Raw genomic sequence first — 9,486 nt, forward strand, 5'->3', positions numbered from 1 at the left:
ACTTACACTAAACTCACGTAAAATAAATAATTTGAATACGTCACGTACAAAACTTCCCGTGATGCAACAATATTAATATTATTTACGAAAGATCGTCACATAATGTACTAGCTGACGTGTACCCGGCGTTACTAGGGGTTAACCTTAGGAGATAGACATATACTATCATGTACTTTTCTGTAGGCGTTTTTAATATATACAATTTCGTAGTACACTATTTTGATGTATCTTATAAGGTTTAGCCATCGTTAGAAATGTAAGCGCCCGATAATATATTTTTACGACTTGATTACTAAACATCGACTTTTCTTTACTTTCTGTAAGGATAATATGCATAAATGTATATATTATACTTTTCGAAAGAAATTCTCTAAATGATAGTGAAAACCCTATCAAACTCCGTTGCATAGTTTAGAAGAACTAAGTGCACAAACAGACAGACGCGAATAGTGACTTTGATTTATACCATTTATAGATTAGAGAAGAGAAGAGATTATGAAAATAATGCAAGACCTTTTGTGTTCCGATTTTCGCTCATGAGTTTCAATTTCCCGGAGCTATTGAGTCAAGTACATCCTTTAACAATTGTATAATGCAGTATATATTTGCGCCACATTGAAATATATATTATGTTGTAGGTAGGTAGTAAGTATGTTTGCCATGGTGAAATAACACTGTTCATAGTATAAAACTTGCTTGAAATGGATGTAACCACGTTTACTGACCAGATACAAATAGCCAGGTACTTCACAGACTTTCTCTTTCACGTCTTCTTCCCCTCTCCACACCCTTCAGCCTCACAACCAGGCAGTGTTGCCAACTCAACTACTTCAAAATATGCTAGAGTGATGGGAAAAATATGCCAGAAATATGCTAAATTCCTTTAAAAATGCCAAAAAAAAGCTAACATAAATTTAACTTAGAAATAAAATATCAATATCTTCATCTTCATGTTCTTCTTCTTCATTAACAGCAGCTGATGTGGAAAGCTGAGAGACGGAGTCGTAACTTTCTTTGGTCCCAATGCAGTGTAGTACTTCGTCAGGAACAGTGTAAGAATAACAGCACTTTCCTGCTCTCTTTAGGCCAAATCTCACGTACAAAATGGCATTCAGGGTTCTCACCGCCAAACGATTTCGGAGTTTTGTTTTGACCAGACTCATTTGGCTAAATACACGTTCAATGTCCGCATTTGAATGCGGCAATGTTAAAATAGACAATAATAATCAATAATTAATTAATTTCCAACTTGCGTAAGATTTTTAATAATTTATAATTGGTAGATTGGAGCCCTATTACAATATTACAGCTTGACACAATTATCTTTGCAGTTGGTGGTGTCGCCATTTTGTGATGCAACAAAATATTACATTTTCGTTCCGCCTTTGGCCGGCTGAAAAGTATACTGTGTCAAGCTGTACTGTACCACAACCTGGTTTCGCTCGTGTATCAAGATTATTTTGTCTAAACTCTCTAAATATGTTCTGTTAAATTTCGAAACCTAATCCATAGCAGACGTGTTTGCAATTAGGTGCAAAGGGCCGTTTTAAACTTTTGAAATATGCGTAATATACCTATTAAGTTTTTAAGGAGCTAACGATTGAAATGACATTGCCATAAAATAAAATACCAAAGGATTTTGGATCAGCTTTCGAATGCTTACTTTCGTATCGAAGTGCGTAACTTTTTACTGCGCTGTTGAAATTTGCGCTCATTGTTGCATTATATTTATTGTCTTGTATCTTGTTAAAAATGTTTACAAAATGTTTACAAAATTTTGACAAAATGTTGACAAAACGTTTACAACTATGATGATAGCTTTTTGTTACTTTTAGGTTTACCTAAAAATCCTCTTTTGGTTACATTCTACATTTAGTTGCTATCACGTGCAAGAAAGCATTATAATTTTTTTATTGCACATTATTAAGTGCAACATAGCACCTATTGTATGCACTTTAAAAAAAGTAAATGGACACGCTTAAAATCTACATTTTATATTCAAAATACATTGTATCAGTTAGATAATAAAGAGAAGTAAGTACCTATTTCAGTTATAGGAAATGGAAAATAATGCATTGTGATTGTAGTAGCTATAAACGAATAATTTTTCGTCTTTTCTTCACGTCATGTTTTGACATAATAATATTGATTTTTTTTGAAAAACAATACTGAGAATTTTACTATTTTAGGATCATATTTTCATACTTTAGATTAAATAAGATAAGAAAATTAACCTTCCTAAACGAAGACATGGCACGCAAGTCAGAATAATATGAGAGTATGCATGAGACGATGTATGAATGCGAATTAGGCAAGAAGTGTGTGCTACGACCGAATTGATTGTGGTCCGTCCTCGCTGCCTACCCCGTCGGTGAAACGGTGTGATGTTTAGTTAGTTAGTAAAAACTAACCTTAAAATTTTTGCATAAACAACAATTCTAAAACGGGAATTCTTTCTATTTGGACAATAAAAATTCGCTCATATCTGTAAAAAAATTACTGATAAATCTAAACGAAACATGAAACAGAACAAGACACAGAAAAATAAAAAAAGATAACGGTCACAACTAGGGATTAAACCCAGGATCTCTTGTCTCACCGGGACAGGAGTCTTAACCAACTTGATCATTGGGACCTATTTATTAAAAGGCATATTTTTCGATCGCATATTTCAAATTCAAAATTAACAATATCATTGGTGATGATCTGGCTTGTAGTCACACAGACCATCAGGAAAATTAATTCCCTATGAAAAAAATTGGTTGATTATTAAACTCACTCTGCAGGAGAAGTAACAACTTACAATCCAGCCACCAAATACATAAAAACAGAAGACTCACCAGAAATATCACTCGCATTGAGTTTAGCTCCTTAATCTTCAAATTCGGCAGCGGACTGGTGATCGGCACAATAATATTTGCATTTGCAGTATGAAATTATAATCTGTCACCACCAGCTCTCAAGAGAGTGGAATTTACAATAATAATGAATTAGCACCCTGTAATTCCAAAAGTACTGCCACATTATTGTGACAAAAAATATTTTAATCCTTTAGTCTTAAATCGACCTCTTTTGACAAACGCTATAATTCGGATGAATCCATCTGATTAATGCAAAGATGACTGTAATTCATTATCACTCACCTGCAGAGCAAAATCTATACAAAACTGACCAGAGAATAGATGTCTCTTCTGTCCACTATTTTTAATTTTCAAATTTTATTTCAAACTAATTTTAAGTTGCTTCTCCAATCATCTTGCAAATAATTTTTCCCATTCTTTTTGGCAACTACCTTTTTAAATGGAAACAAAGTTTCTAATTAAATTGTTTTCTAACCTAGATACTAGTCGCGCATAAACATATTCAATTTTTATATATTTTTTTATAAATCCTAGTCCATCTCTCTTGGACTAAAGAGACCTGTAAAATAATTAAATGCACATATTATGTTGTTACTATAACGTTCACATTTTTTGTTATCTCGTTGTAAAAATATATTTGTATCATTCAACTTATATAATTATATCATTCAACAGACATTATTATATCATTCAACTTACATTATTATATCATTCAACTTACATTGTTATATCATTCAACTAACTTAATTATATCATTCAACTTGCATCATTATATTATTAATCTTGCTTAATATATCATTTAACTTACATAATTATAATTGCGTGTATGCGAATGTTAATGGTCCATTAAATTTTATGGTGATGTAATATAACTGTGAAATGATGCATTAGTGTAGTTAGTTGTCAGAGGAAAATAGTTTACTTAGTTAGTTTAAACAATAGTTATTTACGAAACATCAGTGGGAGGTAGAGAAATTTTATAATTTATAGATAAATCAAAATTATTATCAAAGCAAAACAAACAAGAGAGGAACATAGATAATTAATATACAGAAAATATTCAAACTTAAACCGGTGGAGATTAGCATCAAGAAAACAATTACGGTAAACCAATGACGTTACAATACATCTAGACTTGCTATTCTCAAGCTAAAATGTGGCAAGTAAGATACATTCTTATGTTTCCAGTAAATTCTTAATTCAAACGTTGTTCACGTATGACAAAGATACACATTAAAAGAATTTGTGCTTATGAACGAAATAAGCGATAGCGGGCGGCGATTTCGTATTTGCGTCGAATATTACATTCTACATCACGGGTGTGACTGAGATAACAAGATGCGCTTACTCGCTTACACTATAAAACGAACACGGAATACTGTACGATACGACCTACTGATATTATTCTATTATTTGTTATTATTACATACGATTTAAAACCAACGAACTTTTACAAAAACCTAAAACAAATACAACATTTGGACAACGAAATTTAAAATACATTGGGACTAATATTATACAATACCCGATAAAACAAGACAATTAAATAATCTCAACTAATTTAAATTAAAAGTTCTCTTATTAATGTCTCAATTAAAAGTTTTCTAATTAGTTCTCTATTCTCGTCCCAGTAAAAAGTTCATTATTATTGTCACAAAATACTAATACCAAACTGAATTACATAAATCTAACAAATATTTTTGTTTCCAACTTACCAAAATATGCACATTTCGAGAATGACCTTAATATACTTATTGTTAAAATATAATAAAAGTTATAAACTAGCCTGTCTCAGCCCAGGATATCCCCAGTGAGATAGGCGTAGCAAAATATGTGTAAACCTACTTATATAGATGTGCAATTGATGAAATAAATAAAAATGATGTTGTCCATCTTACGTTCGCTATCTCAGTTTCTTTAATGGCGTTGAAAATCTTCGGAAAATAATCGAAAAAATTACATTTTTTCTAATAATTCGTGTGTATTTACGAATGAAATATTATTAGAGGTAGCACACGACCTTACTTATATTAAAACTACGAAAATCGAAAGTACACTAATTGACGTAATTTTTGCTTACCACTTAGAGATTTCTACAGCGTGTCTATATATTATATTATTTTGTAAAGTATTTGCAGTAAACAATGATATTATGCTTACAAGTACAAACCCAAAGTAGGAATTTACAAAAAAAGAACACAAAATTAATATAATATTATATGTTATATTAATAATATAATATGTTTGAACTAAGGTGTCAACCTTATTAACCTTATTTGTTATTAATTTTCATTATATTTCATATCATAATATAATATTGTTTACTTTCCGCTGGTTAACACAAAACATACATATATTACTAGAAAACTAATTGATTTTTTTCATGAACATACTAAACAGATTAGAAAACTGATTAGATGATTAAAGCGAATAGATAGTAATATATTTTTATTTACAACCCGGTTTCGCCCACGTAAACAATATTTTTTTATTATTAAACATTTGAAAAATATGGGGTCTTTCTTTTAGGACGGGATATTTCAATGCTCGATAGCTCTTGATGGATATGATGTTGCGATCTGGAAATAGCTTTGTTAAGTTCTTTCACATGGTTTAGTAATGTTTAAAAATAAATTAACTTATCTCATCTTGATCTAACTGTAGTAAAAACATCAATCGTTATTTAAAAAGGCAATAACAATAATAATATATTTATATTGCAAAGCTACATTATTAATTTATCTCGCCCAGCCCCCCAGTGAAATAATTTATTACGCCACAAGATGAAATAAAAACACTTATGAATGATAAAAATGTGATCAACATTAATCTAACATTCGGCACGATGGAATAAAATTGGCAAATTGATAAAAATTAGTACACGAGGAAGGTTCAAAAAGATTCAATACTTACTTACTTGATTGACTCGCACTCTCATGCTATGTATAAACAGGACAAAGCCGTGCCGCGAATTAAGGCCCCGTAGTAAGCGTTTAAAGATGGTTTGAAAGGGAAATATGTAAATACGAATGTTAGAGGGAGCGCGCTAATATTAAAAACGTTAATAATTAAGCGAAAATTGTGAAAATATTTTTTCATTTCGTTCTACTTTTTCTTCTTCAACTTCTATTTTGGCGCGGTACCTAAATTATCGTTAAATAAAACGTGTGATATCATAACTTGTGTGCATTTTTATACTTATTCAGTTAGAGCGATTCATAACAAAGAAATAGATCATTTTTAGTATACATAATTACGATTGAAAAATTATTTGCGAAGTGAAAAAATTAACAAGCGATTTTTGTAGTTTTTGAAAGTAATAATAATAATATAATAATGAAAGTATTTTATTATTAACCCTTTTTTAACAAGTAGACTTATTTATTGCAAAATAATTCCAGTTTTCAAATTTCCTAATTATTGTGCTACTCCATAAGGTGGGCTCCAGGAGCTTGTGTTTATGGGAGGGAAGTTTATCAAAAAAGAAAATAATGTGTGAACAGTATTCATTCTAAACATAATTCGATATACATAATTCAATCTTCAAATTAACTACAAACATAATTATAAAAATAATATAGAGTATTATAACAAGATGAGATAAAAAGAATTTGGCATTCTCAAACTATAAAAATATTACCATTTGTTATTTCGGCTGCTGGCATTATACCTAGCTCTCTCATTCAAAATTTAGGCGTATTAGATCTATCAAAAAATTTATATATAAAAATGCAAAAGTCGGTCATTTTGAATACATGTAGGATAACGAAAGATTTTTTAAATATTTATTTTGAGGGATCAGCAGGATTTATAAGCCCTATTAGAAGTTCTACCGAACCGAACCCTCTGATATGAAAATATCTGGAGTCGGTGAATTATTTTCCCATTTGATCTCTGGTGAGTTGACGTGTTGTTCTTGTATTGCTTTGTATTTATTTTGCTTATATAATGCACTTCAATAATGTTGATTGACTAGATGATCATTTGTGGAAAAGTGTGTGGAAGGGTTTAGTTTTTCCTATGGGGAAGATTTAACCCGGACATAAAATCGGAAGTTTAGAACATAATTGTAACAATAGCTAAAGTTTTTTTTAAGTAATATCATCACTGGGATCTCCCGTGCTGAGGATTTCATTTACATTTTATTATAATTTAGTAGTGTAGATAATGTTAAGTAATTATAAATAGTGTTTTTTTCTGAAATAATTATAAATATTTATTTGAGATTTAGATGTTAAAATATTGTTGTGAGTTTTGAATGAGAGTGGGATTTTGCTGTAGAGTTTAGTACCATAGTATAGAAAGCTTTTTTGTCCAAATTTTGTATGTTGTAGTTGCTCGTTGGATATGTTTTTGACCCTAAGATAAGTGTTTTTAATACGTGTGTTAGTTGTTATTTCTTGTGTTTTGTATTTATGAATGTAGGTAAAGGAGTATTGTTTTAGAATAGAGTTGTTTAAGTGACATGATATTAAGTTTGTCGAAGATTTCGTCAGTGCTAGTAACTAGTTTTCATTATGGCTTTTTAGGTTTTAATGGATGATTTTAGGATATTATAATTTGCACTGCCCCATCCATTGATGTATTATACTTTAGTCTATGGCCCGAACCGATAATCCCGTATTTTAAGATCGATTGGCAAAGAATCATGTAGATCTTTATTAAGTCTTTTTTACTAAGGACTTTATTGATGGTTTTGAACAAATAACTTAATATTTTAAGTTACATGGTCAACGTTTTCCAATTATGGATTCCCAATTAAGTGATGAATTTTTAAGTTCATTTTTCTTCCCGAGTTTTTTGTATTTTTTTATTTATTTTAAAAGCGATAATATTGGTTTTATTTTATCATTAAGGACGGGTTGTTTCAAAGAATTCAAACATTTCATCAAATTTCAAAGATGATTTTAAAGTTCTGCGAATGTTCTATTCAAGTTCTCTTATTATATCTATATGGCAATTCACCCTAAATACTCATTTGGGCAAAGACATTATTTGTACCAGGCTCCACTTCAATTTAATAGCCTTCCAGATCACATTAAGTCATCAAATGCCTTGTGTACATTTAAAAATAATGTTAAATTATGTGTGCTATTTCAGTATTTCCAACATATTCTTTCATCTGTGTCCTTTTAAATTGTAGCATAATATGTTGTATACGTATATTTTAACATCCTTTTCTTTTTATAATGTAATTTTTTTTTCTTTTTTCTCTCCTTTTTAAAATAATAATTTATTATATTTTTTCTTGCAATTAAATATCAATGTATATCATGGTCACCCTCCATGTTTACTACATTTTACTGTAAGAATTAGATTAATAGGTACCATGTAGGTACCCAATTCCTAGAAACGTTAATGTAACAATATTGTTCTCTTTAATGTATAATCTTTGTGCTATTTTTATTATTTTGTAAAATTATTAACCTTAACACAGGCTTGTCCTAGTGAGGTTAATAATTAATTCTAGCGTAAAAAAAGATACAATGTAAAGAAACGATAAATAAATAAATATCATTATTGGCCACTTATTTCTCAATACTGAGAGTATAACAGAACTTGAATAGAATCTCTACAGAATTTTTTATACTGTTTTTGATTTGTCAAATTTTTCGGCCCAATTATTCCCATTTATTAGAAGAACCGTATCATCCGCAAATGATTTCGCCTTTACATTATATGTGACAAAGTACATTCTAAGGCTGGCCGCATACATACGTTTTCCGTATGCAATAGCTGCGTTCCACATGACGTCATTAGGTTTTTTCCATTCGGTTTCTCCGAACGCGCCGGCTCGCATTCGGAACGTGCGTAAGGAATTTGTTCCGTTCGGAACTAAAACGTATGCGGCCAGCCTAAGGCTGGCCGCATACATACGTTTTCTGTATTCGATTTCCGAATTCGTTTTCCGTATTCGGACATCCGAATGCACGGAATCAGTAGAAAATACATTATCTGCCGCACACGTTCGTTTTAGTTCCGAACGGAACAAATTCCTTACTCACGTTCCGAATGCGAGCCGGCTCGTTCGGAGAAACCGAATGGAAAAAACCTAATGACGTCATGTGGAACGCAGCTATTGCATACAGTTTGTTTGTGCCGACGCAAACGTACGGAAATTTCCGTTCGTAATTCAGTGTTGCCAACGGATCTTGACCTAATATCGCCGTTTCTCATACATAAGGTAGCGTAAAGTAGCCGAATTTGCTGTTAGGTGGGACATGTTTAAAATTGATGTTAAATGTCGTGGGGGGGGGGGGGGGTGGCTAGAGAATTTCAAAAAAATAAAATTTGTCCCCAGAAAATAAATTCATGGGGAGGGTGGCTAGAGAATTTCAAGAAAATATAAAATTTGTCCCCAGAAAAATAAATTTCATGGTGGGGGGGTGGCTAGAGAATTTCGGGACATGTTTAAAATTGATGTTTTTGAAGTAGCTTAATTGGCGACCAGTCGCCTTTTAGATTTTTTCGGCGCCGATTCTCGCTCTGAGTAGCCTAAATGGCGATATATCGCCCTTGTTGGCAACACTGGTACTGACGTTTATACATTCCGAATGAAGAAAAACGAACGTTTGCGCTAGTCTCACGGAATTCCGAATACGGAAAACGAATTCGGAAATCGAAT

The sequence above is a fragment of the Hesperophylax consimilis genome, chromosome 18 (assembly GCF_061612785.1).
Source record: "Hesperophylax consimilis isolate HC1 chromosome 18, BYU_Hcon_1.0, whole genome shotgun sequence".
Lineage (NCBI taxonomy): Eukaryota > Metazoa > Arthropoda > Insecta > Trichoptera > Limnephilidae > Hesperophylax > Hesperophylax consimilis.